The sequence below is a fragment of the Psammomys obesus genome, unplaced genomic scaffold, assembly GCF_907164565.1.
Source record: "Psammomys obesus unplaced genomic scaffold, mPsaObe1.curated_primary_1811, whole genome shotgun sequence".
NCBI classification, from domain to species: domain Eukaryota; kingdom Metazoa; phylum Chordata; class Mammalia; order Rodentia; family Muridae; genus Psammomys; species Psammomys obesus.
The window spans coordinates 6117627-6141532 of NW_026591918.1; the positions used below are offsets into that span (position 1 = coordinate 6117627).

Here is a 23906-nt window from a genome sequence, read left to right on the forward strand (position 1 = left end):
GCAGGTGCCTCCGAAGCATTACGCTACAGCATCTTGGCCAGCTCTGTCTATTGACATGAAAATACTGTGCTGAGTGATGATACCTGGCGTGGGAACCAGGATGGCAGCTGTAACGCCAGTGGCCTCAACACTGTGTTCCAGGAAGGCCTCATTCAGCTTCTGCTGCAGTAGAGTTCTTTTTGAACAAAGTAGCTATACATTCACTAGACTCTAATGGATGAGAACTCGAGTCCCATAATGCCAGTGGCTTTCATGTTGCTTCTCTAAGCATTTCAAGGTTGTCTGTGAAGGGATAGGGGAGGAAGACGGGCTTCTGCATAAGGGGTGGAAGAGAGGGAGTTACCCAGCAGCAGACATCCTGGTCATAGCTGGGGGAGGTTCCAGAGTGGAACAAGTCAAGCTTTGGAGCTACACATTGTCTTTAAAGGCAGACTCCCTCGGTAATCTTTTTAGCATTCTGCTCCTTCAAAGATAACTTGGACTCCAAAGCCCCCATGCATCCAGAAGACAGATGGCTAGCCCATCAATTGTGTAGAAGCAATAGATTGGAATCCTCCAGATAGTTCATTCAATCTCTGGATGATAAATGATCAATCGCTGCATTCCTCCTAAATGAAATTAAGATGTTAAGATATATTGCTGGGGGCTTCTGCATGGGTTCCAAGGGTTGACTTTCCAACAGCAAATGTATTGCTTTGGACTCACTGGGAAAGGGAGACATGGGATCTATGTAAAGGCAAAACATTTGACAGTTTGGAAGAATGCTTCAGACATGTTAATTTTTTTCATATTTAAAAGTGATTAATCATCTGGAATACCATGAAGCCAGAAAAGCATAATGCAGAGTCCTGTGGGGAAAGACAGAGACCTATGCCTTGATCCTCTACAGCAGAGGCTTTTTAAAAAAGCTCTAGGTTATTTTATGTTGGGACACTAAGACTACTGATGGAAAATCTGCTTAAAAGCAGTGTCCAGGAAAACAAACAAACAAACAAACAAACAAACAAAAAAAAAACAACAACCCGGAAACACAGAGAAATTCCCAGTACTTGTCTGCCAACGCCATGCAAAAACAGGACCAAAAACTTACTTTCTCCTTGAAAATTCTTCCCACCTTCCTTGAAGCTCAGTTGGGAGCAGGGGGTGCTACTTGAAGCTGAGGTTTTGCCATGCCTGGGAATAGAGCTTACAGCACCATCCCACCACCTATTAGCAGTGCTTTATCTGCCACCAGGGTGGGTAGTAGATAAAGCATAGGTTAACCATATTGATGTCTTCAGAATGCAGGGGCCACTAAAACCATGGTGAAGATGAGCGGATCACTTTCCGCTTCGATACGTAGCATGACTTTAATTAATCACATGTTCCCTATACTGATTTGCTGAAAGTAATGGCTGGCATGCCACTAGATGCACATTGCAGGAAGTTGGAGCTCTTTTAGCATGGCTCCTGGTAAATGGAAAGAGAAAAGGGGAGAGCCCCGCATATGGGAAAGGGAGGATTCCCAGGAAGGAAAGGGGAGAGAAGGAAAGGAAAGGGGTTAACTTTTGTGCTTTTCACAAACAGAGCTCATATAAAATCCAGAGTGAGTTTGCTTTTGTAGCTCATCCCAGAATGCATTTCACTTTCAACTCTACATCAGAAGGAGATAGCATTTGTCCTGGGCAGTTTGTTGAAGGTGAGGATTATTAGTGTTTAGTGACACTGCATACCCTTAAAGTCTGGGCCCCTGGCTTGTTACTGGCCTGTATTTGTTTCTCTTTTCCTTCCCACCTACCAAAGAGCTTCTCCTCCCCTAGAGAAGGCTACTTCCTTTTGTTGGAGGAAACTTGGCGGTTGCTTAGAAAACACAAAGCAGTTTGCAGTAAATTGAAATCAAAGTCCAATTAATCAAATGTGAAACTTGTATCTGCCAAAAGCGAATAGTTTTTAAAATGAATTTCACACTGGTGACAATGATGGCTGTGTTCACAGTGGTGGGGTTTGCCTGCCTTCAACTGCCATCACTGGCAGCACGCACGGACATTTAGAAATTAAACAGAACCAGATTGAAATTGCTGCACTAGCTGTTGCCACATCGGAACACTAATGGGCTTAGTGACCACAGCCTACCCAGACCAGAGTATGTCAACAGCCAAAGGACCAACCTCAAGGCTGTTTGTGCTTTGCCCAAGTTGTTAGGGCTTCATGCTTCGAAGCTAACTTGTCTTGCTGCTGTGGCTTCTCCCTGCCCTATCTTAAAGAGGGGAGCAGCCATCCCAGGCTCAGTCTGTGTGGCCATGGGGCCCCGGTAAGGGGTGTACCAATGCCGCTTCAAGCCTCTGGATCTCTTTACTGGTGAGGATGGGGTTCTGTCTCCGTCCTGCTCTAGCTAGTCACTTCTAACATACATTCCGGAAATGGTCAAACCCAAGCGAATGCAAAGAGCCCCTTGATTTTCTGCTCATCTGGAAAAGTGGAGTTTTCCCCCCACTCTCTTCCTCAGTGAGGAAGCATGCTACACAGGTCTTGCACCTTCAAGGGTTTCCTTTGCATTGAAGCCAAGCCTTTCGACCTGCCTGAGAAGCAAGGTCAGGCTTCTTCATCTTGGGGCAGCTCCATCAAGGGCAGCATTGTAGGATGTTGGTGATGAAGAGGTTAAATTTCTCAAAAGGCTGGATCTGTGGTTTCCTGCCCACACTTGTTCTGGCCTAAGGCAGTGCTTAGTAGCTTGGGGAGGGGGATAGGGAGGCCTTGCCTGGACCCAGGTGGCCGACAGGCAAACCATGTTATTAAGAAGCAGGGATAGCAAAACCTTGATCTTCAAACGAGACCCCTAATTAGTCACCAGCACAAGAGAAAATGGCATTCCACCTCAGCGAGGCGGGAAGGGCGCCTTCAAATCCCAGAGACTAATTGCCATCAGTGGCTCGGTGAGGATCCGAAACACTTGTCTGGAAACACTTGTCATTTGAGTCGTTAAACCTAAGCTATCAAACTGTTCCTTCATATTTTTAATTCTCTGAAATGCTTACCCAGCCCTCTCACTTGGAGGGAGCATCTCTTTGCTGAACATGACCACCACTTTAGTTTCCAGTTTAGAGAAAGGTCTCCCTTATGTACATGTGACAAGCCTATCCTAATATAGAATTTTTGTAAGGGAATTAAAACATGTTTTACTTTATTCTCTTCTGAGTTTGAAAAACTCTGTCTCAAGAACAAGCCTGTCGTGGAGGGAGTGGGGATTTATCATGGAGATGGGGAGTTTTCAATTTCAAAGCTTGTCAAGTATACAGATCTTCCTGAGACTCTAAGAGGTGCCCTACTGTCCTTATGGCTGTATATTTTTGTCAAGCTTGAAACCCTTGTGTGTGTGCGTGTGTGTGTGTGTGTGTGTGTGTGTGTGTGTGTGTTCTTTAGAAAGGTCTTCCCAAATGGCATGTACTTTGAAACACACACAATGAAATTGGGCTTTACAGTATTCTGGTATTTCATTTCTTCATTTTGATTCTCAAGTTCTTGCCTCTTTTGGAGATACATACCCTCTGCTCACTCCTGTCTCTTGGTCCTACTGGGCACTTACAAATGGAAAAGCAGACTCATCCAGGCCACACACAGAATTCTAGATTTCCTCCAGATTCCCACTTGAACAGAGAGAACGTTTTAAGAGGTTGGGACCAAGAGATTCTGGCTCTGTCCTCTCTGAGGTTACAGCCCAGATTACACCAAGCTCAGAGAGAAAAACAAAAGAAAACAAACCAGATAGGTCTGGGAGCTCTGCACATTTCGCTTGTTCCAGTGTCTTACAAGATCTGGGATCCTGTTGCTGGGGTACTCTCCCAGTAGCTGGTTCTATTGTTCAGAAACAAGAATAGTTCAGACGGGCTTTCTAAAGATTACTGAGCACATTTAACCTTTTACCTCAGTTTTAAGACCCACAAGTAAGCATCAGTGTGCTCTGGAAGGACATGGCTCATGCTGACATCCTCAGCAAGCTACATTACAGGGCCAGGAGTCGGAGTATGATCCATGGCCACTCACTCCTAAAGCTCAGCCTCAGAACTGTTCATGGCCAGCCGAGAGCAGCTGTTGCTCAGAAGTAGTGCCTTGGTTGTGAATAGGCTGGGTGGGGCAGAAAGATGGTAGTTCTGTACACAGGCTTAGGATATTTGCAGATAGGATTCCATCCTCTGGGATGAAAGCTATGGCTTCTCTTCTATGAGTATCTTAATAAATTCCTGCAACTAGGAGGGTGCGGAAGTAGAGCTCCACTTTTCCAGGATTCCCTGGGACAGTTCCCTTCTCTCCAGAGCACAGGGGTCCTGTTTGCTGAATCAGCCCTTCATCTCCAGTGTTATTGGCAGCACCCCTCACAGACTCCCAGAGCATGATTTTACCCTGTGTGTTTTCCTGACTGGAGATGTTAGAGAATGCCAAACTCTGGGTTATTTAAACTAGTCCAGAAAAGAAAAGCTCACATCAGTTTGACAACAAACAAAACGAGGTTTTGTTCTATCTGTTATGTTTAAAAGATTCCAGTTTCAAACTGAACACAATGTGTGGTTATTCTGTCGGCGATTTATATAGCCACAGGGGCGCCGCAGTTACACACTGCATACATCATTGTATTTTTGAAATGTTCTTAATGAACTTTTTTTTCTTTTCTAGTAACTACTTCATTGCCTTAAATGAATGCATTCCAATAGAATTTGTAACAAATGACCACTTTGTGTTTGCGTTAATGCCAAACACGTTTAACAAATTTTTAACAAGGAACCCTGGCAAAGTGCCAAACTCCTAGAGGGACACTGGAGGAATGCTATAAATTTAAACTAGATTTTACCTTTTCACTTAGCTCAGCAAGTGTCTTAGGTGCCTGGCTATCTCAGCACGGCAGCCTGTCTATTTCATGTCAGATAACTGTGTGTTTTCATCATGTTTAGTACTCAGGTTGTACCTACTTCCTGGGACTTTTAAGCCTAGTCAGCTGTATCTGAAATAGCACGAAGCATTGTGGAAATAAATCTTTATTTCTGCAAAATGTTTCATATCGTCTATGGATTGGTCAGTGTATGTCTGCACACATGTCTCTACCATTTAAAATCCAGTCGGCCAGTGTGGCACATAACAATCGTTTAAACCAAAGATTCTCGCCTGGAGCTAGCTGTGTTTTTCCTTGAGATATTCCGTAATATCTGGGGCCTTTTTATTGTGTGGACATACTATGGAATCTAACCAAGAGAGGTCAAGAAGACTAAAAGCATTCCTCTACTGAAGTCATTGCTCCGCATCAAAGAACTGGTAAGCCACAGATGTCCATAGTTTTGAGAGTGAGGAGCCTTGGACTACAGGCATTCAAATGCGAGTCAACTAAGAATCTGTTCTTTTAAGAGAAAAAAAATTACAACAGAAATCATTACTACTCAACCAGTGTGTTAAAGATTAGATTGAGCACCTCCCCGGGTACTGAATGGGGGACTTTGGCGTATTCCTTCTCTTGCCTTCTCCTTTTGTGAAGGAAGTAACTCAGTCCATAATACCCTGACCCCAAATATGAACCAAGGTGACATCAGAACATGCTGGTGGCCAGTGAGGTATTGCACTCAGCATGGGCATATCAGGCGCTGAGTGAAGGTCATTGCTGAGTGTCAGGAGTGGTCGAAGGCAAGGCGGTGGCAGGGTGTGACCCACCAGATTTGGGGTGAGGGGATGATTGCCAGGCAATTATCAATGTGTGTAGTAGACAAGAGTTGGTTCCACTAAAGTATTAAAATAAAACTTTCTGAAATAATATATATAATTATATATAATATTATAAAAATTATTTTTATATATACTGATGTGTTTCGAGGTTGTTCACAAGAGAAAGAAAGATATTAGTTAGATACTATCAGTGTTAGAGAGATTAGACAAGCTGGAAAGAGACAAAGAGCAAAGGTTTAGACATTCTGGCCCAAGAAGTTAGGAATTTGGCGCCAACACTCAGTTCCCCTCAGCTGAGTTTCCTTATGGGGGGAGGGTTCCGCTCAAGCCAGCCGATGTGTGGTACCTCCTCTGAGGTAACTAATTCAGAGATACAGGAGCAAGCAGCCCGCTCCACCTACAAGCCATTAATATTCCTGACCACAGTCATAATTACAAGAATAAATCCTAAGGAGACGCGGCCCTGCATGTGGCCATTTCCAGGTATACACTGATATCAGTCTGAATGCCCTCTTTTAAAATATGGTGAGTCACGCCCAGCGGGAACACAGCAGAGATGAGATGCAGAGCCCCTCCATGGCTGCCTCCTGCAGCTCCACCATCCCAACAGCTTCAGAGTGCGCCCGGGCGGGCCAGCCCTACCCCCACCCTTACAGCCCTCTGGGCTCTGAAGTGTTACATTTTATTGCCCTGTGGAGCTGTAGGAGGCCACTCTGAAAGTAAAATGTTGCTTTCCACTCATATTTTTGAATTATGGCTTCAAGGTGGTTTGCTCCTATCAAGAAAATTAAATGATTTAACATAATTTGTTGCCACTTTGATCACAACAATAATAAATAAATCTTCATGACGAAAATGAGAAACCCATTCCATCCCATTTTAAAAGATATTAAGTAATAACACAGATGTACATGTACACACACACACACACAAATTTGGGAGAAACAACTGTGTTGGGCTTTCCTGGGAACAGTCGCCCAGAGAAGCAGCTCTCTAGGCTGCCCAAGGCACTGAAGGAGCCCTCTTCTCTGCCATGGTTAACTAGCCTATCAGGGGCTGGCCTTTTGTGTGAGTACCATGTGCAATACGTTAGGGCATCCATGGCTGTTGTGAATGGATGTCTGTTTTTGTATCTGGAGCACACTGCACACATTTGGAACACACATGGAACAGAATGGACATTAACCCAGATGTCAAAAATAGCCTGCATTTTACTACTGTTATTAAACAGTTTCCCCTTTAACCCCTCTGTGTTTACCAAAGACCCCTTTCTCCCAGCCTGTTTCTGCAAATCACTACTGAAAGGGCAGGAGAAGAAAGCCATAACTAGGCAGGTGTCTTTATTCCAAAGAAAAACAGTCTGAAGTACATTTATAGCTGGCTTTCCTGGGGGTATCTGTCCTGAGCCAGAATCTCCCTGCTGTGCCAGACTGTCTCCTGCCTCTCTTGCTCCCTACCTAAAGTCCAGCCAAATGCTGCTGTACCACCTAATAGGGATTTTTCTTTCCATGAAGGAACTAGCTTTGCATTCTAATTTGACACAAGTTTCACATTCTTCGGTTTAAAATGTTCACAAAAAAATTTGAAAAGTATTCTAATAGAGAAAAAATTAAATACCTTCATGATAAACATCAAGAGTACCCACCATGCACAGATTCGCAAATGTTTGTATCTACTTCCACCTGGGCACGAAAATGAGATCAAATTATAGAAATAAGATGTCAATGCTTTTTATTTTCTCTTCCACCAGAAACTTTTAGGCATCTTTTTCCCATCCAAAATCAGAGATATCTGTTTCCTGGTTGTCCATAATCAGGGCACAAAGATTTAAGACTTCCTTCAGGTGTCCATTTATAGGTCTGCGTGTATCTGTCCCCCATGAGAAGACAGGCTCAGTGCGCATGTGGGCTTTGTCTGTGTCCTTTACTGTCACTGTCACCAGCACCAGCCTTATTGCCTATACTCCATGTTAGTTCTCTGTTGCTGCAAACCAGACGAATGGAAACACAGCATCTCACCCATTTATCACCCCATAGGTCTCCTCTGTGGTAGGTAGGTCCATTTGGAAAGTGAGGACACCACCACTCCAAGGTTTGGTTGAGGGGAAGGTTTGTACTGTAGATAAGAGGGGCCATACAGCCATAGGCAGGTGGAAGGCTCCAGAGCAGGAGAGAAAGAAGTAGGCTAAACATGGCCAGCAAAATGGACTGGGCCATGGTAGGTGGGCAGGCGGGGGGGGGGGGGGGGGAAGAGAGAGAGAGAGAGAGAGAGAGAGAGAGAGAGAGAGAGAGAGAATAAAAAACAGCACATGGCCAAAATAGCAGGCCTGAGAAGCTGGAGGAGGGAAGCTTGCGAGGTGAGAAGATCTGAGAGGGCCAGAAGGCCAGCGTGAGAAAGCCTGGACACCAGCATGTGCTTTGGTATGCTAAAAACTTTGCAACCGTCTGAGTCCAGAAGGTCTCTTGTGAGTTCTATACAGGGTTTCATACAACCCCAGGCAAAGCCGCCCTTAGAGGGCTTGGACAGGAGGGCTCTTGGAGGACTGCGCTCCAGGCTCTTTCAGGTCACTAACAGATTTCACTCGCATGTGGGTGTAGGACTGAGGCTCTTACTGCTTGCTGGCTGTCAGCTGTGCTGTGGAGAGGCCTGAAGATCAGAACCCCTTTTGGAGGTTGTTTCATAAGGGACACATATCAGATATCCTGCATATCAGATATTCACATTATGATTTATAGCAGTAGCAAAATTACAGTTATGAAGTAGCAATGAAATAATTTTATGGTTGTGGGTCACCACGACATGAGGAACTGTATTAAAGGGTCGCAGCATTAGGAAGGTTGAGGACCACTGTTAAAGGAAGCTGTCATCCCTCATCCCTATGATTCTCTTCTCTCAACACAGGGAAGGCCCACAGCTTTCACACTTGAATTTTTCTTTTGTAAGGACGACAGGAGAAAGAGATCAGCTAATGAAGGGTCCCTGTCCTTAAACTAAATCTGTTTGGGCGAACTCTCTGAATATTCATTTAAAGCAAACTGGTTAGTAACACCAATTGAGTTAATACAATCATGGTCTACATAGTTCACTCTAAAAGCCAGGGGTCAGGATAGAAAGGCTTGTTTCAAGGGAGGCTAGATAGGAAGGAGATTTTAAGATTCTCTGTACTCCAACCAGTGCTGCACTAAGCTCAGAGGACGCTAAGTGAGCAAGAGCACCCTGCCCTTGTCCTCACTACACTTAACCATATGGCTATGGCTGTCTAATGGGATTAAAATGGCAAGCCACATCAATAATGTTGGGTTTCCTAGCAGTCACATGTTTCAAGTGCTAGGAAACAGGTAGAATTTAGGGCAAGGTATTTTATGGGATTCAGTACATCCAAAGTATTTTGACGTGAAGTCAGTCTTAAAAATGATTCCTGGAGATAGTATACATTCTTTTTTCCATATTAAATCTTCAAAATCTGGTATGCATTTCACACTTTAAGCATGTCTCAATTTGAATTAGACATGTTTTGAGTGTTCAATAGCCATGTGTGGCCAGCCACTACCATATTGGGTAGGGCAAGTCTAGAAAATTCACAATATGGAGATCATAGAGGAGACTTCCTGGCTTGCACACTATCTGGGCTGAGACTAAAGAGTAAAGAGAATTGATCCACCGGAGAAATGACATAAGTGCATGTGGACAAAATGACACACTTAGGAGAAGAGCAATGTCATGAAGTCAAAGGGTACAGCATAGGGAGAAGAAAAGACAGAGCATCAGGGCGGAGGGAGGCTGGCGGAGACCTTGCCAGCCTGGCCAGGAGTCCACAGGTTTTCCATCCCAGTGCAGCAGGATTACAAGGAGCTGTGGACAAGGATGGCACAATACAACAGCTGTACATTAGAGTGGCCATCTCCATCACAGTAGAGCCATTGCTGCCCCCAGAAGCCAGAGCTGGTCCTGCAGATGGTCCTGGAGAGGTTAGGACCAGCTGCTTGGAGCATCTACTTGAGGGAGGCTCAGCCAGGCCGGGAAGAGCCTTACAGTGGGTGGCATCCCTGGTTGCCATTGCTGGAGGCCTGGATCCCATTTAAATTGGTGAAAGTGCATCCTCACATGCCTCTCGAGGAGCGAGGATCTCTGTTTGTAACTGCTGGCAGTGTCTTGTCTGGCTTGGTTTGGTTTGATTTTGTTTTCTCCTACAGACTCCTCTGAGCCTCTTGGTGGATCAACCATTTTGTTGAAGGGTAGCAACACTTAAAAAAAATCATTTTATTTATAAAATACGCTTGTGTGGTAGACTGTTAAAGACAGTTCTGTGGCTATATCCACGGTAGTGGTTATTTCTGTTGTCTTTCCAAAAAAAAAATTAACAAGCATCACAGGGCCTAAAAGACATAGCTGAAGATCTAGCTGGCCTAAGGGCTCTGAGACAGTCCTCACTAAATGCAAAACAGTATGCTACTTGTTTTTTCTGTTGTTTGCATCTTTTGTTTTAATTGACATTTTAAAATCAGTATTTAACCCATTAGGGATGGTTTAACTATTTTTTATTCTAGTTAATAAATAACAACTACGTTTGTCTTTATGTTTATATTACAGAATTAATAAATAATAGATAAAATTAATTAAACTCAATTAAAATAATAATTTAATTATTGACAAATAACTATTACTTTTCCACAAGCAGTACACTGTGATTGTGAGACCTGCATTCTGTTCTGTGACCTGGTACCCAGCTGGAAACCTATCTCACAACTGAATAAACAATTGCTCTCTGCTACTTTATCTTGGAAAAATATCAAGGACATTGGACATTGACCATAATTATTCACTTAGTTTCCCATCTGTAAAGAAAAAAAACCTGAGCATTTTAGTACTCTCCGAGGTTTCCCTTTCTCTTTTCACTATCTGGCCTTTTAATGTATTGGTTAGCCCTTTAAAGGGATGATTAAGGAATGCTTAACATACAAAAGAATGAGAGCTATGCACAGCTCATGAAACAGAAAGCGTGCTCAGACTTACAATTTTCATACAAACTTTGCAGAGATTTTATGTGCCAGAGTGAGTAATATGATCTGCTCTAGAAACTCCCTAAATCTCTGGCTCTGCAAAAGTCTTTTTTTTTTTTTTTTTTCCTGATTCAAGTTTCTTAGCCGGAAGAATTACACCAGACTTTTCAAAGTATAAGCCATACGTTCCGTTGACACTGCTTGAGGATGCGCTGACGCTCATCTGGGAAGAGATCTTTCACTTTCTCCTTAGCTGCTGGGGCTTGAGCAGGGCAGTGGATCAACTGCCAGGTCAGACCCACAGGCATAGATATAAAAAAACGGTGCACGCTGCAAACCATGGTGGGGCACGCTTGCTTTCCCAGCACTTGGGAGGCTGAGGCAAAGGGGTCAGATCACGAATTCAAGGTCCGCCAAGGCTACAAAGCAAAATCCTATTTCAAAGAATAAAATGAAACAAAAATGTGTGTGTGCATGCGCGCGTGCGTGCGTGTGTGCGTGTGGGTGTGATTGCACTCTTCCTTCTCCGCCAGTCTTCAGATAGCCACCTTCTGTCTGTATCTTGGAGACACCCAGCAGCCCAAGCCGCTGAATGATGATGGCGAGGGCACAGACTGTGAGCAGGGAAGATGGTCACAGCTGTGGCCTCAGCAGTGGTGTGATACACACGCTGCATTTTGCTCATGCACTTGTTTGTTGACACACACTTTGGGCTGCTGTGAATAATGACACTTGGAATGCTTGAGTTCAAGGATCTGTTTGAGTGCAGATTTTTGGTTTCCTTTGTGTGTATACATGTGAATGGAATTGCCAGCTCCAACAGTCACTCAAACCACTGCTCTCCCATGGTTTACTGGTCTTCGAAAGTTTTGCCATCACATGGTTTTTAAGTGAATGTTAAAGTTTTTGGCATATTGGCTGTGTTGAACATTCAGATCTCTCTGAGTTGAGTTAAAAATGTAAAACGGTAGTTATTGTAGAAAACTGTGGAGAGAAAAAGTGACATGTCATTTGACTGTGTCAAAGTGGCCACTAGGAGAACCTGATATATTCCCTTTCCCTTTTCTGTGGTTATCAGTAATGTGTGAGCAGAACAGGACATGGTTTGAAAGGGCTTCTGCTAAAGACACCTGTGCAAGAGACACAGTTGAACTTTCTGTTCTAGTTCTCCTTTTTTCTCTGGCCCTCTCCCTTATTCCCTTTCCTTTCCTCCCTTACCCCAGCCGAAGAGAATGGCCGTGGGCGGGATGGGGAGAGGGCAGGGGGCCTCTGCCCTGTGGTGCCAGATAGCACCAGCAGTGTCTTTCCGTGTTAACTCATGTGCTTTCTCGTTGCAGCTGTCGGAAGGGTTGCCTAAAAGGGTAGCTCAGCTCTGCAGCAATAGCCTGATAATCTATGGCAGCGCGGCTCTCTTCATTGTCCACCAGCGGCCGCAGCGGCAGGTCCAAAAGGAAGGAGGATTCTCACGTTCGCTTTCTTGCCTGATTTTGTTGGCCTTGTTTCTCCGGATTTGGGTGTATAGGAAATAAAGAATGTGATGGAGGAGAAAAATGACAGGCTCTTCATTTCCCACCAGGATTTGGACCTTTATAAAGTGACCATCTCTGCTGAAAGCTGTGGGATGAACGTTTCATTTCTGTCGCTTTGCCCCATGGATGCAGTGACGCTACACAGGGTTCAAAGTGTGGATTCAGCTTCTATTGGACAGCTAGCTCCATCACCTGTTATCCTGCTGCTCAGTCTAAGTGGTCCTAACGCATAGATTATCAGGCGATCTAAACTTGCTGAGTGCTGCTGCTGCTGTCCACGGTGCATGGAATATTTGACAAAGAAAGCAAAAGACCAAAAACTGAGAGAGCCTTTACCCTCCTCTGTTTCTGTAATCTGTTGGTCAAGGAACCACATTTTGATGGTATTATGTGTTGTTACCTCTGGGCCAGGTTGGAAATGAAATCAATTTTTTAAACCACTAAAAACTTGCCAAGAAATCGCCTTATGAGAACATGGTGTGTGTCTCTGACAGTGCGTGGCACATCTAAATTGGTCATTCATAATTTTATTGTCCCGCTCATGTACCAGAGAGTGATAAAAGCCTGAGGCACCTGCATATATGCTGCCTATGCTCCTTGAACCCCGGGGCTGGGACAGGACCTGGCCTCAGGCTCTTCTCCTTCTCACACATGCAGGTCTCCATACGAAACTGAGACTCCTTCATTTTCAAGATCCAAATGCTGGGCAAGCTCTGGGAGCTTGGGTCTTCTGTAAATGGAGGGTCATTTCTCATTGGGGTTTTTTCGTTGTTGTTATTGTTTTATTTTATTTTTTTTTAAGAAAATGTCTCCAACATGGATTCCAAAGCATTTTCAGCATCAAACATGGAAACATTGATGAATGAAGAGCAATCACAAATGCTGTATGTCTGTAAATAGCATTATACAACTTGTCTGTGGATACAGAGTTCTTATCTTGAAGCACATGCCAGGGAAAGAGACCACATTCCAAGGTCTTTTGAATACAGTGACAAGGTACTAAGGAGAATTCAACTCCTGCTGCTTCCTCTGAAGATTAAAAATTATTAGTCATTACAACTTCATAAAACCACACTACTGAACCTGGCAAGTGTGCAGCTCTTGTATTGACCCATTTTCTTGTCAATGGGAGGAACCCTCCCGCCTGCATTCCTAAAGGACAAACAGTGAATTTAAGCATGAGTGGCCTTAATAAATACAATTGTCTTTCTTTGCTGCTGTGGAAAGGATTCTAAGCAGAAGCTGCTGAAATCTTGCATTGAATCTAATCATTATTACTTTCCAACTGTTGGTGCAATTAACTCTGGACCTCTCTCATGAGCCATAGAGATGTTTAAAAGCAAACCCCTTATTTGCTGGGGAAAGGAAACTGTTCCTGAGTTGCACCTTTCATTCCCGGTGCGTCAGGCGTAATACATTAACGCAGGTTTCTTGCTTTGGGCTTCATTCTTGTCAGTAAATAGTGAAACTGTGTAAAGCTTACGTGTTACATAAATGATCCAAATACATTCATGTTTAAAAAGTTTGTCCTTTAACTATCAGAAGGATCTAGGTCTTTGTTAGAGAAGGGAACAGAGTTCTTTGCAAGTTTATTTAGTACATTTTGGCAGAGTGTTGCAATGAAAACCCAAGCCAAACCCCGGTTCCCAGGTACAGTTTGGGTGTCCTCAGAAAAGTCCTCACAGCCTCCTGCCACCAAGTCCTGACCTGAACTCTGCAACTAACTACTTGAAATATGCAGTAGGAGAACCAGGATGGTAAATGGGGTCCTTGAAGTAGCAAACACAGTGGCCAGCCATGTGTAGTTAGCTATTTCTACATATGTGCCAATTTGGTTACATCTAATGTTTGGGGATCATTTTTCTTTTGCCCTGCTTTTGTTGGTTGAAAGTATTGTTGATCTTATTTTCCTGCAAGCATATCGTTTGGTCCCTGAAAAATAAAATTCTATCTAACGAAATATCATTTCCCATTTTGTATAATATTCTCTAAAGTTTTGGGGTTAGGAAAAAAAATCCCTTTTCACACATTGCAAATAGTGTCTGGGTTTACAACAAACACTGTGATGTTCAGAAGATATTTCCTTTGTGCAAACTCTAGCAGGTTCCCTTCTAATCATAGTGTAGTTGAAATTAAGCAAAAAGTTTGGGCTAACATTTAGGAAAAAGTGGCCTACATCTTACTGTGTGCAAAAGCAGGCTTGTATTTAGACCCCTTTTGATTTCTATAGACAGTCTCAATTTTGTATCTAATGATTTGTGTATTGAGTATGCACGTTAACAGCGTGTCAACTTTCATTTGAAAGTGGGTTTTACTTTTTAAACAGTGTTTTTGATGAGACCTCAAATGTGTTGACCTAAGCTCTAGCCACAGTGTTTTTGTGTAGAGTGCCGTTTGAATGCTGCCAGGGGTCCATGTATCTAATTCCCTGAGACCCTTGTTTGATAGTGCTTCTTGTAATATTTCTTCAAGTGAGTGGCATGTGGGTTGTGATATTGATCCATGTGATTATGGACATCGATATGAAAAAATAAATAAATAAATAAAATTAAGGAACCCTTGAAACTACCAATGGGCATGTATCAGCCAGTCATTGTAACCTCGTGTCTAGTAGAAATACCATGTGCAAGGTATGTACAGCTCATAACTTTGTTATCATGTGTATGAGGAGTACTTTGTGCCGATTGTCTTATTTATATCCATCAAATAAACCTTGTTTCTTTCCGAAGTGAGTTCATTCCATCTTTCACAAATACGCTGTGTGACTATTTCCAACTCTTTGGGAGCCATTGGTTACTATTTGAAGAACCTAACAGGCTAAAAGAAACAAACAAACAAAAAAAGTTGGGAAGAGGGGCGAAGGGAAATCATTATCTTCCTTAACTGGAAAAGCCAAGACAGAAATCTTCCTTGATAAACAGCTGCTCATACAGGTTCAGATCAGGAAGTTAGATCATGGGTCATCTCTCCCCTCTCCCTTTCCCTTATTTTCATGCACAGCCTCCATTTCCCTGTTTTTCCTCCTCCTCCCTCTTCCTCCTCTTCCCCTCCTTCCTCCTCCTCCCATCCTCTCTCTTCCTTTGCATTCCTCATTGTGCTGATGGCTTTAGTCTCTGCTGAACTCTCCCCTTGGTGCCAAAGATGTCTCTGAGTATTTGGTTTTTTTAGACTTGGTTTTTTTAGACAAGAGGTCTTTCCCTTTTCAATATCTGCAGATGCTCCCAAAAGGGTCAAATGATTCAGCTCTGTTTGGTTCTTGAACCCTTCTTTTTTGTGGGGAGCTAAGAGGGTGAGGCTGTGTGGTTGGCAGCCATATTGCCTGTAGGAAGGACGTTTCTGATTGGGAAAACATGTATTCCACTCTAGGAAGAAAGGTAAAAAACTAGGCAGAAAAATAAGAACCAGCACTGCCACCACTTGGGTATACATAGACATCCAGGTGTGGACTCATAGGCCTTTGCAGCCTGAGTTGGACCATAGACAATGTCCCCTCACAATGATGGCCTCTCACTAAATGTCCATTTTAGGCCTACAGAACCAGGTCCTTTTTCCCCTAAAGCTTTAGAACAATGGAATTTCCAGTTCCAGTGAAATTATTGAGTGGTTGCTAGAAACAGTTTTATCAGATGGGGAAACTGAGGCCCAGTTATAATTGACAAATCCAGGCAGATGTGGTAAACTCATGGCCACCTAGACAGGCATGTGTGTCCCTGGGCTGTCTGGGAAGGAGAAAAGGTGACCAAGGTCTTTCTCCAGTTCATCCTTGTCAACACAGAAAATATCTCTGGCCTCCACACCTTGGCTAAATGGGTTTGACTTCCCTGACAGGTACATTTGGGGGCCTTGTTTGTCCTCTGCATTTTATTGTCTTTTTGTAGATAAAGAACTCATATCAGCGAAGAATTTCTTACATCACAGCCTTGCAGAGGCAGCCAGGACTTATTCAGAATTGCTTATGGTTCAGCTGGCCAGCAGGAACCCCTGTGTCTTACCCAGCAAACCCAGCCCCTGGGGGAGGAAGACAGCGGACCACAGGTTGTTGGAATGGGTACAGGTTTGCAGGGACTTTGAGTTCTCAGCCCCTTCAGGCCTCACAGCCTAGACGCAGGCACACTTGTGTTTGGGTCTCCAGGTCTCCTGTGACTTCCTCTACTGTCTATGAAATGCTCTTAGAGAAGACAGCCTAATCTTGGATCCAGGACAGTGGGCCTACTGATGATCCGTAAACGTAGGTCATGAGTAATTGAACCGCACTGAGGATTTGCCAAGAGCAGGGCTGCGAGACGGATGATTTCACAGCATCTATTCTCATCCACCCGGCAACAGCTCTGAAAGGTAAGTACTGCTGTGATAATGTGTGTAATGTGTCCACATTTCACAGAGATGACCAGATGCAGCAGCTCTAGTTTACTTCCTTAGTACTGTATCATACTAGATGCTATGTGTTGTGTTGTGTGTGAACTTACTCATCCCATAAGGCAGGTGGTTTTATGATCCCATTTTACAGACTAGTAAAAAGCCCAGGGAGCTGGTGTCATTACTTCAGGGTTCCCCATGCCTGAACCTAGTGCTAACAAGAGTCTATCAATCAAAAGAGAAATTGACAATGTTAAACATGAGTTCCTAAGCCTAAACCTAGGATCCCACTTGTTCCTGATTTGGAAGACTTCAGCATTATCCCTAAGGGACTATTTAACAAGTCCTATCCACAAACCATTTCTAGAACCCAACTTGATCTCTGGCTTTTAGCAATCCCTCGTAACACTTCCGTGGTGGAGTCTAGCATAAACTGTGTTTGTAAGAGACCAATCTGAGCCCATTAGACAGAGCACACACGTGGCCCATGCCCACAGATATGTGGTTTTCTTGACTTTAAGATGATAAATTAGTAATGCACGCGCCCTTCCTTGCAATAATATCACACCGTAGGGGCAAAGTGCATCCTTTGTTCACATTCCCTTGGCGTTATCCTCATGCTTCTTTTCCATTTTCATCTAGGGCACCAAGCTGCAATTAATTGTCATGCTGCCATAAGCTCCTAGCCCTGAGTCACTCCCACTGTCCTTGTCTTCATGACCTTGGCTGCTTCATAGGTCACTAACCCGGTATACTATGGGAAGCTTTCTGCTGGGATTTGGCTGCTTTCTTTGTTCAGGCTTAGTTAGCATGGAGAACTCAAGGGCTATTGGGAGGAAGGCCATCCTTAGGGCAGCTTATCAAGGAGGGCCCATACTTGCAACATGACTTAACATTGTTGATACTGGCCTTGCCCTTCTGGCTAGGCCAGTGTTTGTCAGTTTCTGCCACCAAGGTCACTCTTGTCCTCCCCCCGTGTTGGACTTTTCAAACTATTGAACTGGGGCCTTGAGAAACAGCTCTGTAAGCATGGGGACCTGGTTTTGGCAACCATGTCAAAAGCTGGGTGTTGTGGCACTCACCTGAACCACCGCACTGGGAAGCAGAAATGGGAGCATCCCAGTCTTGCAGCCCAGCAGTTCTAGCTGGGTGTAGGCTCTGCATCCAGTGAGAGACCCTGCCAAAAAAAGTGATAGAAAGATGCCTGAGGGGAACCTGTGGCCTCCACACGGGGTCCATACACACCCACATAAACATAGACATGTACCACATGCACAGGGTACAGGGATAAAGGATTAACTTTCCACCTGAGAATGCTCTGGTAGCAACATGGAAGATGCAGTAGCTAGAGGACTTTAAAAAATCCCAGTTTTTAGGAGCAAAATCCTTTGTTCAATAGCTTTGTTGCTTGGCTGAGTTCTCTCTCTTGGAGAGAAGCACACCTGCTGCCTCTGCTCTCATCTCCCCTCTCAGACTGTGAGGGCACCTGTGATAAAAACAGCCAGTGTGAGAGGACTAGACCCCTTTCCAAGTGCAGAGGAGAGCCAGAATTAGATGATGCTTGTCACAAAGCTGCAACTTCCCCGAGGGAAGACTTAGGGACACAGCCCTCAGTAAATCCTGCACCTGATCCATGAGGATGCTATGCCTCTGCCCTTGTGCAAAGAAGTATGGGCATTTATTAGGCCCAACATATCTGTTAGGGCGTTTTGTCCTTTTGAAAGGGTGCACTCTTTACACACAGAAGAAAATGAAAGAAAAAGTATCATGAATAAAAATAACTGCACAAGTGAGCACTGCCGTTCCTGCCAGGAACCACAGTGCTTAGGATACTGAGGCGGGCGTGGGGTCTGTGAGCTCAAGGCAGGCATGGGCTACACAGTCTAAATAAACACGTGCACACGTGTATATGTACTCTCAGCCCTACAGATAAGAACTCAGACATTGTACTCCTCTGTGATGGTGAGAAGGTTCGTCATCCTCCTAGCTAGACATGGAGTCTCCTGCTCAAGGGATAGATCTATTGAAAAATGGAGAAAATACACAGCCCCAAATAAGAACAAGAAACAAGTGATAGGAAGCAAACATACATGCATATACCAAAAAGAAAAGCTCAAAGCAAAGCTACATTACATTAGACCATGACTCCCAAAGACCGCAGCTCAGTTAAACAGCGTGAGTCAGGCAAGCCAGATGGCTGCTCCTGAGTCTCTGCCGTGTAGCTCTCTCTATATTTTTGTACTTGCTTTTGTAGAAGTATGTCACATTCAGACTGAATGTGACTTCTGCTCTGGTCAGAGCCAACAGAAACAATGTAACTCCTAGCTACCAGCCATGGAGGAGGAAGAATCCTAAGCAGGGCTAGGGCTGTGCTTGGAGAAGAGCATCTTCTGCTCAGTTGCTACTGAGCTGCTGAGCTCTCCACCCGCCATTAAAGGGACTGAAGCAAACTGCTGCTCTGAGAGCAAGAGTTCCACAGAGGAAATTGTTGCCATGTGACCTGACAGGGCAACATCTCATACAATCCTGGACTGAAAAGAACCTTCCCTCTGATTCTACTCAGATAAAGCTCAGGACAAAAAAAGGAGATTCACCTGTGGGCATAAGAATTTAAATTCTTAGACTGGAAATCATTCAAAAAGTTAAGTTTATTTTGTGGACATTTATTAAGCAACATACTCCCGTACCTTTTGTGTTTGTCCTTCCTCATTTCAAACATTTGCCCTAAAAAATGTTAAGGCCAGTGTGCACCAATTTTCACATCAGAGAGGTCAGAAAACCAGGGAGTATATGTAAGCTTCAGGCATTTCTTGTGTGACCCACAGAGTCTTAGACTGGAGGGATTAGAAATTAAGACCGAGGCTGCATCTCCTGTAGAGTGATGGCCAGTGATGCTTATTAAAGCATGGGATCCTAGGTTCAGTCCCCAATATTTGAAAACCTGAGGAATTACCCGGATTAAACAGAACTAAAGAGACACGACCACAGTGTCACATACGATTCTTGATGGGACAGTGGGCCACCTGTTGAGATGGGCATCAGAATTTGAAGAGGACCTGAGATTGGGCAGCAGTGTGGTATCAAGATGGCTTTCTTATTTGGAAGTTACCATTGACACAGGGATGGTCTTGTTTAGGAGAAATATCTGATGGAGAACTTAGAGAGTTTTGTAGCTATGGTTACACAGCTCAGAGAAACTGATAATAATGGATTTATACACTGACATAAAAGAGAAAGAGCCCAAGCAGCTGATGAAGTGATATGCTAAAAGCGGACATAGAGATATTCTTTCTATACTCTTCCAGCTTTTCAGTACGTTTTCAGTTGTCTCAAAATAAATTATTTTTAGAAATATCTTTGGAAAGTGCAATCATGGAGGGCTCAGAGTCTAGGAGCGAGCGTGGGAAGCAATGAGCATCCATCCCTCCATTGTCCTCACTGTCCTCTAGAATTTGACACCTGGCCAAGCCCACCCATTATGTTGCCTGCCAGCAGATGAGTGGGCCTGAGTTTACAACCCTCTTTATAATTCCAATTCTACTGCATGCCAAACAAGTCAGCATTGGCCTGCAGAGTAGCTGCTTTTTTTTTTTTAACTCATCCTAAAATTATCACTCAAACCTAGAAGTTTGTATTACAAAAAATAATAATAAAAGGACCAAATGAACACTTAACACAATGCCAGCTACAATGCTGGGTCATGAACAAAATGGAGATAATAGCTATTATTAGCCATAATATATCATAAATAATAAGCATGTAATGAAATTACATTGCTGGTCACTGGCTCACTCCCAGCCATTCTCTCCCAAGAGCTGCTTGAGCTGGTCCTTGTTCACATGCCATTTGCCACGTCAGGGTTTTCCTCAACCATGCTTAATAACCAGTTTCCAGATCTGAATATTGGGGGCTGTAAATTTCCCTGGTGACTGTTGCCAATGACAGGGAAGGAAAGACTTGTGTAATTACCACTTGTACTTCCACAGAACACATGAACTCAAGTCAAGAGCAAGGATTTGGGACAATAAAACACTGAGGTTAAAACAAGCAGGGGAAAATCTGCTCAACTTACGTGATAAGAAATGTGAGCTTGCTTAGGGAAAACCATTGTAGCAGGCTGGACAGTAGAGTGCTGCTCGCTCTGCTGGGTGCTTTCATTGCCTTCCTCCCGTACAGATGTCCTAACACATCCCATACAGATATTACACATCTGTAAGAGTCGTTCTGAGTTGCTTAGCAATCAGTACCTGCAGTCATAGTCTGCATGTGATTGGTTGATTTTGTAGCACAGTTGCCCTGAGTCTAGGAGCTAGGGAAGTCCCAAGCAGAGCTGCTTGTGCATGGATATTGTATGACATCTTTCACACAGGCTAGTTTTATGTATCCCATGGAAATAGCCCACAGAGTGGTTAAGACTGTGTGATACCTTGACACCCCAGCTCCATGTGGAAATGCCCAAGAGAATTCTTGGCAAGCTTCTGAACTTGGGCCCCAAACCCTGTCTGGTGATGGGCTGCCTTCTGACCATTGTATTGTTAGTTTAGAAGAAAAGGAGGTAGAGGCGCCCAGGGAAGGAATCGTCCTGCCTTAGGATTTTCCCAGCGCTTCATTTCCTGGACAGAAGACAAAGGCTATGCTGTATGAGCTAGGAAGTTGTTTTCTTTTCTTCTTAGCATCATTCCTATACAGGCACAGTTTGTGTGTCTGTGTGTTACAAAACCGAGGAGGGGTAAGAAAGTGATGGGACAGAAGATGTTCTTCGGGTGACAAGTTGGGGGACTCCAGCACTTTAAGAAGTTGTGCAGGCATGAGAGAATTTCTCTGGATGTCTGATGAGGATTCTCAAAGAGACTGAAATTCAACAGAGCCGGGAGTGGCCACCATGAATTCTGAAAACAAGCAGCCACTTCTAAAGGGAGTCTCCCACCATGTGAATGAAACAACACTGTATCCACACAATTCAAATGAGCTCATGTATATTTCACTTTATCCCAAACTAGAGAAAATCCTAATAGAGTGGTTGATTGCCAATCGGATCAAAAAGGTTGAAGTAATCAGAAAAGGGGGAAAATCATCCCAGGTATTTGGAGGGCCAGGGTCTGTGCAGAACTGGATAGAAGAGACCATGAGCATTACTGTGCACCACGGACCAATTTCCTGTGTGTATGCCCTTAGAAAGTGCTTGCCTGAAGCAGAGCTTTCTCCTGGCTTACCTGGAAGTCTTCTCCTCTCACCTGGGCCCTGTCACTTACTGTCGAAACGGTACAGCCCCAAGACTAAAAAATATTTAAAGACAAAGTAGAGCTCAAAGCTGAATGGGTGGATTATGGATTTTACACAATTTTAAAATTGTTTATGTTCATCTTTTCTGTCCCAACATCAGAGAAATTGCAAAATATTTCCTAAACCTTTTTGTGGTACAGATTATCTCTAAAGAAAGAATACATTGTGCTAGAGAAAAACTTGCCACATAAGCAATGTGGACTTATGTACAATTCCTCACATCTCACGCAAAATCCAGGTGCAGTAAGAGGGTTTGTAACCCCAGCTCTGCAGAGGCAACAGTAAGAAGAACTCTGGGGAACACTACAACACACGCTGGAAGAATCAGCTCATCTCAGTGAGAGACTTTTCTTAAAACAAAATAACAACAAAAACAACTACAAACAGACTAACTAAAAGAATCAAGGTAGCCCTGAAGAACAACACTCTCTGCTGACCTCTGGCCTTCACATACATGTACATACAGAAACATGCACATGCGTGCACACATGCAAATATACATACCCCAAATAAAAGAGCACAGCATACTAGGTTATTCCTGTAATCTCACTGTGCAGGAAACTGAAGTAGGATAATCACAAGTTGAAGTCAGTATGAGCTAGTTAGTAATACCTTATCTTGAGAGTGCTTGGATTCTGAGCTTGGAGTTTCAACCAGAACTTCAAGTCATTGCATTGACCAAACCTTATCAATGAAGCTTCTTTCTGTAGTAGATGGTGAGTAATAAAGAACCCACACTGGACAACAGGCAGAGAATGAGAGACTTTGGAGTACTCTGCCCTAAATGTCTTTATTAAATCCCTCCCTCTGTTGAGGCTCAGGAATCTACGTGGAAGAGAAAGAAGAAAGAATGTAGGAGCCAGAGTTGGTGGCTGACTCCAAGGAAACATTGTCTTCCGGATATAACAGGACTGATAACACATATGAACTCAAAGAGACCGTGACAGTGTGCTCAAGACACGCATAGGATAAACCCAGACAAAACCCCAAAAGAGGGACAATAAAATCTCACCCCTAACCAAGTAGCTGTTTGCAATTGATAGCCACCTGGAGAGGGGAAATCAGTTTTCTTAAGCAGAGTGTCAATGAGTGTATCAAGCATACTCCAAAGTAGGCATTAAGCTCAAGGGTAGGAAGCAAACAGAAACCAGATTTTATGGTTTTGTTTGTGCTTGTGTGTGTGTGTGTGTGTGTGTGTGTGTGTGTGTGCGTGTGCATTTTTGGTTTGGTTTTGGTTTTAGATTTTATTTTTAAGGGAGGAAAGAATAGGAGGTTTGGTGGGAGAAGATCTGAGAGGAGTTGGGGAGGGGAAGGAATATGATTAAAATATATGATATGAAATTCTCCAAAAAGTAAATTTTTAAATGGAGAGGGATGGAGGAAGGGAAGTAGGGACAGAGGGAAAGAAGGAGAGAGGAAGAGAGAGGTGGAAGAGAGAAGGACAGGGAGAGGGAGGAAGGACCTGTTTTCAAATAAAAGGGTGGCTGTGAGTGCTGGAGGGGAAACCCACAAGAAGGGTTCTGTCTTCTGGCCCCTAGTCCTCCCAAATTCATGCAGGTGAGATAAAGACCTAGGACCTTTGCAGAGGAAAGACCCCATTTGGGGCAAGGCATCACGTGGGGAATTTGCCTGTTTCTTTGTTTTGTTTTCAGGCAATGCTTTAGGAAAACCTGATGTCAGTTTGGATATTGGTATTAAAGCAACCCATACAAGTCCAGCCAGCTGCAACCGTAGAAGTCTTGATGAAAAGCCAGTCAGTTTGTGCATTCGATTGGAATTTCAGAAGATAATTGTTTCATTCCCAGGTCTGTCCCTGGTTCACCATTTGACCTCAGACTAATTGCTTAATCTCTCTTGGCTTCAGATGTTCTACTTTGAAAGTGAGAATAATAATAACTTCCAACTACCTATCTCATCCGGGTATTTCGAGGATTAATAGGGTCATGTTTGTAAAGTCCTGGGAAACTCTCAAGAAAGAAAATGTTCCTCTGCCTTGGCAATTCTGGTTGGTAGTATTCTCGGCTGGGGAGGGCTGAGCTCTGTGCGTCATTACTAC

The 23906-nt window shown here is 43.8% G+C and overlaps 1 protein-coding gene across 1 annotated transcript in view; it reads left to right on the top strand.

The window, feature by feature from the left end:
• The window catches only part of Erc2 (ELKS/RAB6-interacting/CAST family member 2), a gene marked incomplete in the record, with an annotated part of 884729 nt that extends 869795 nt beyond the window's left edge, over nt 1-14934 (top strand). Inside the window, 1 exon segment of the mRNA XM_055612370.1 lies at nt 12020-14934.
• Nucleotides 14935-23906: the final 8972 nt, after the last annotated feature.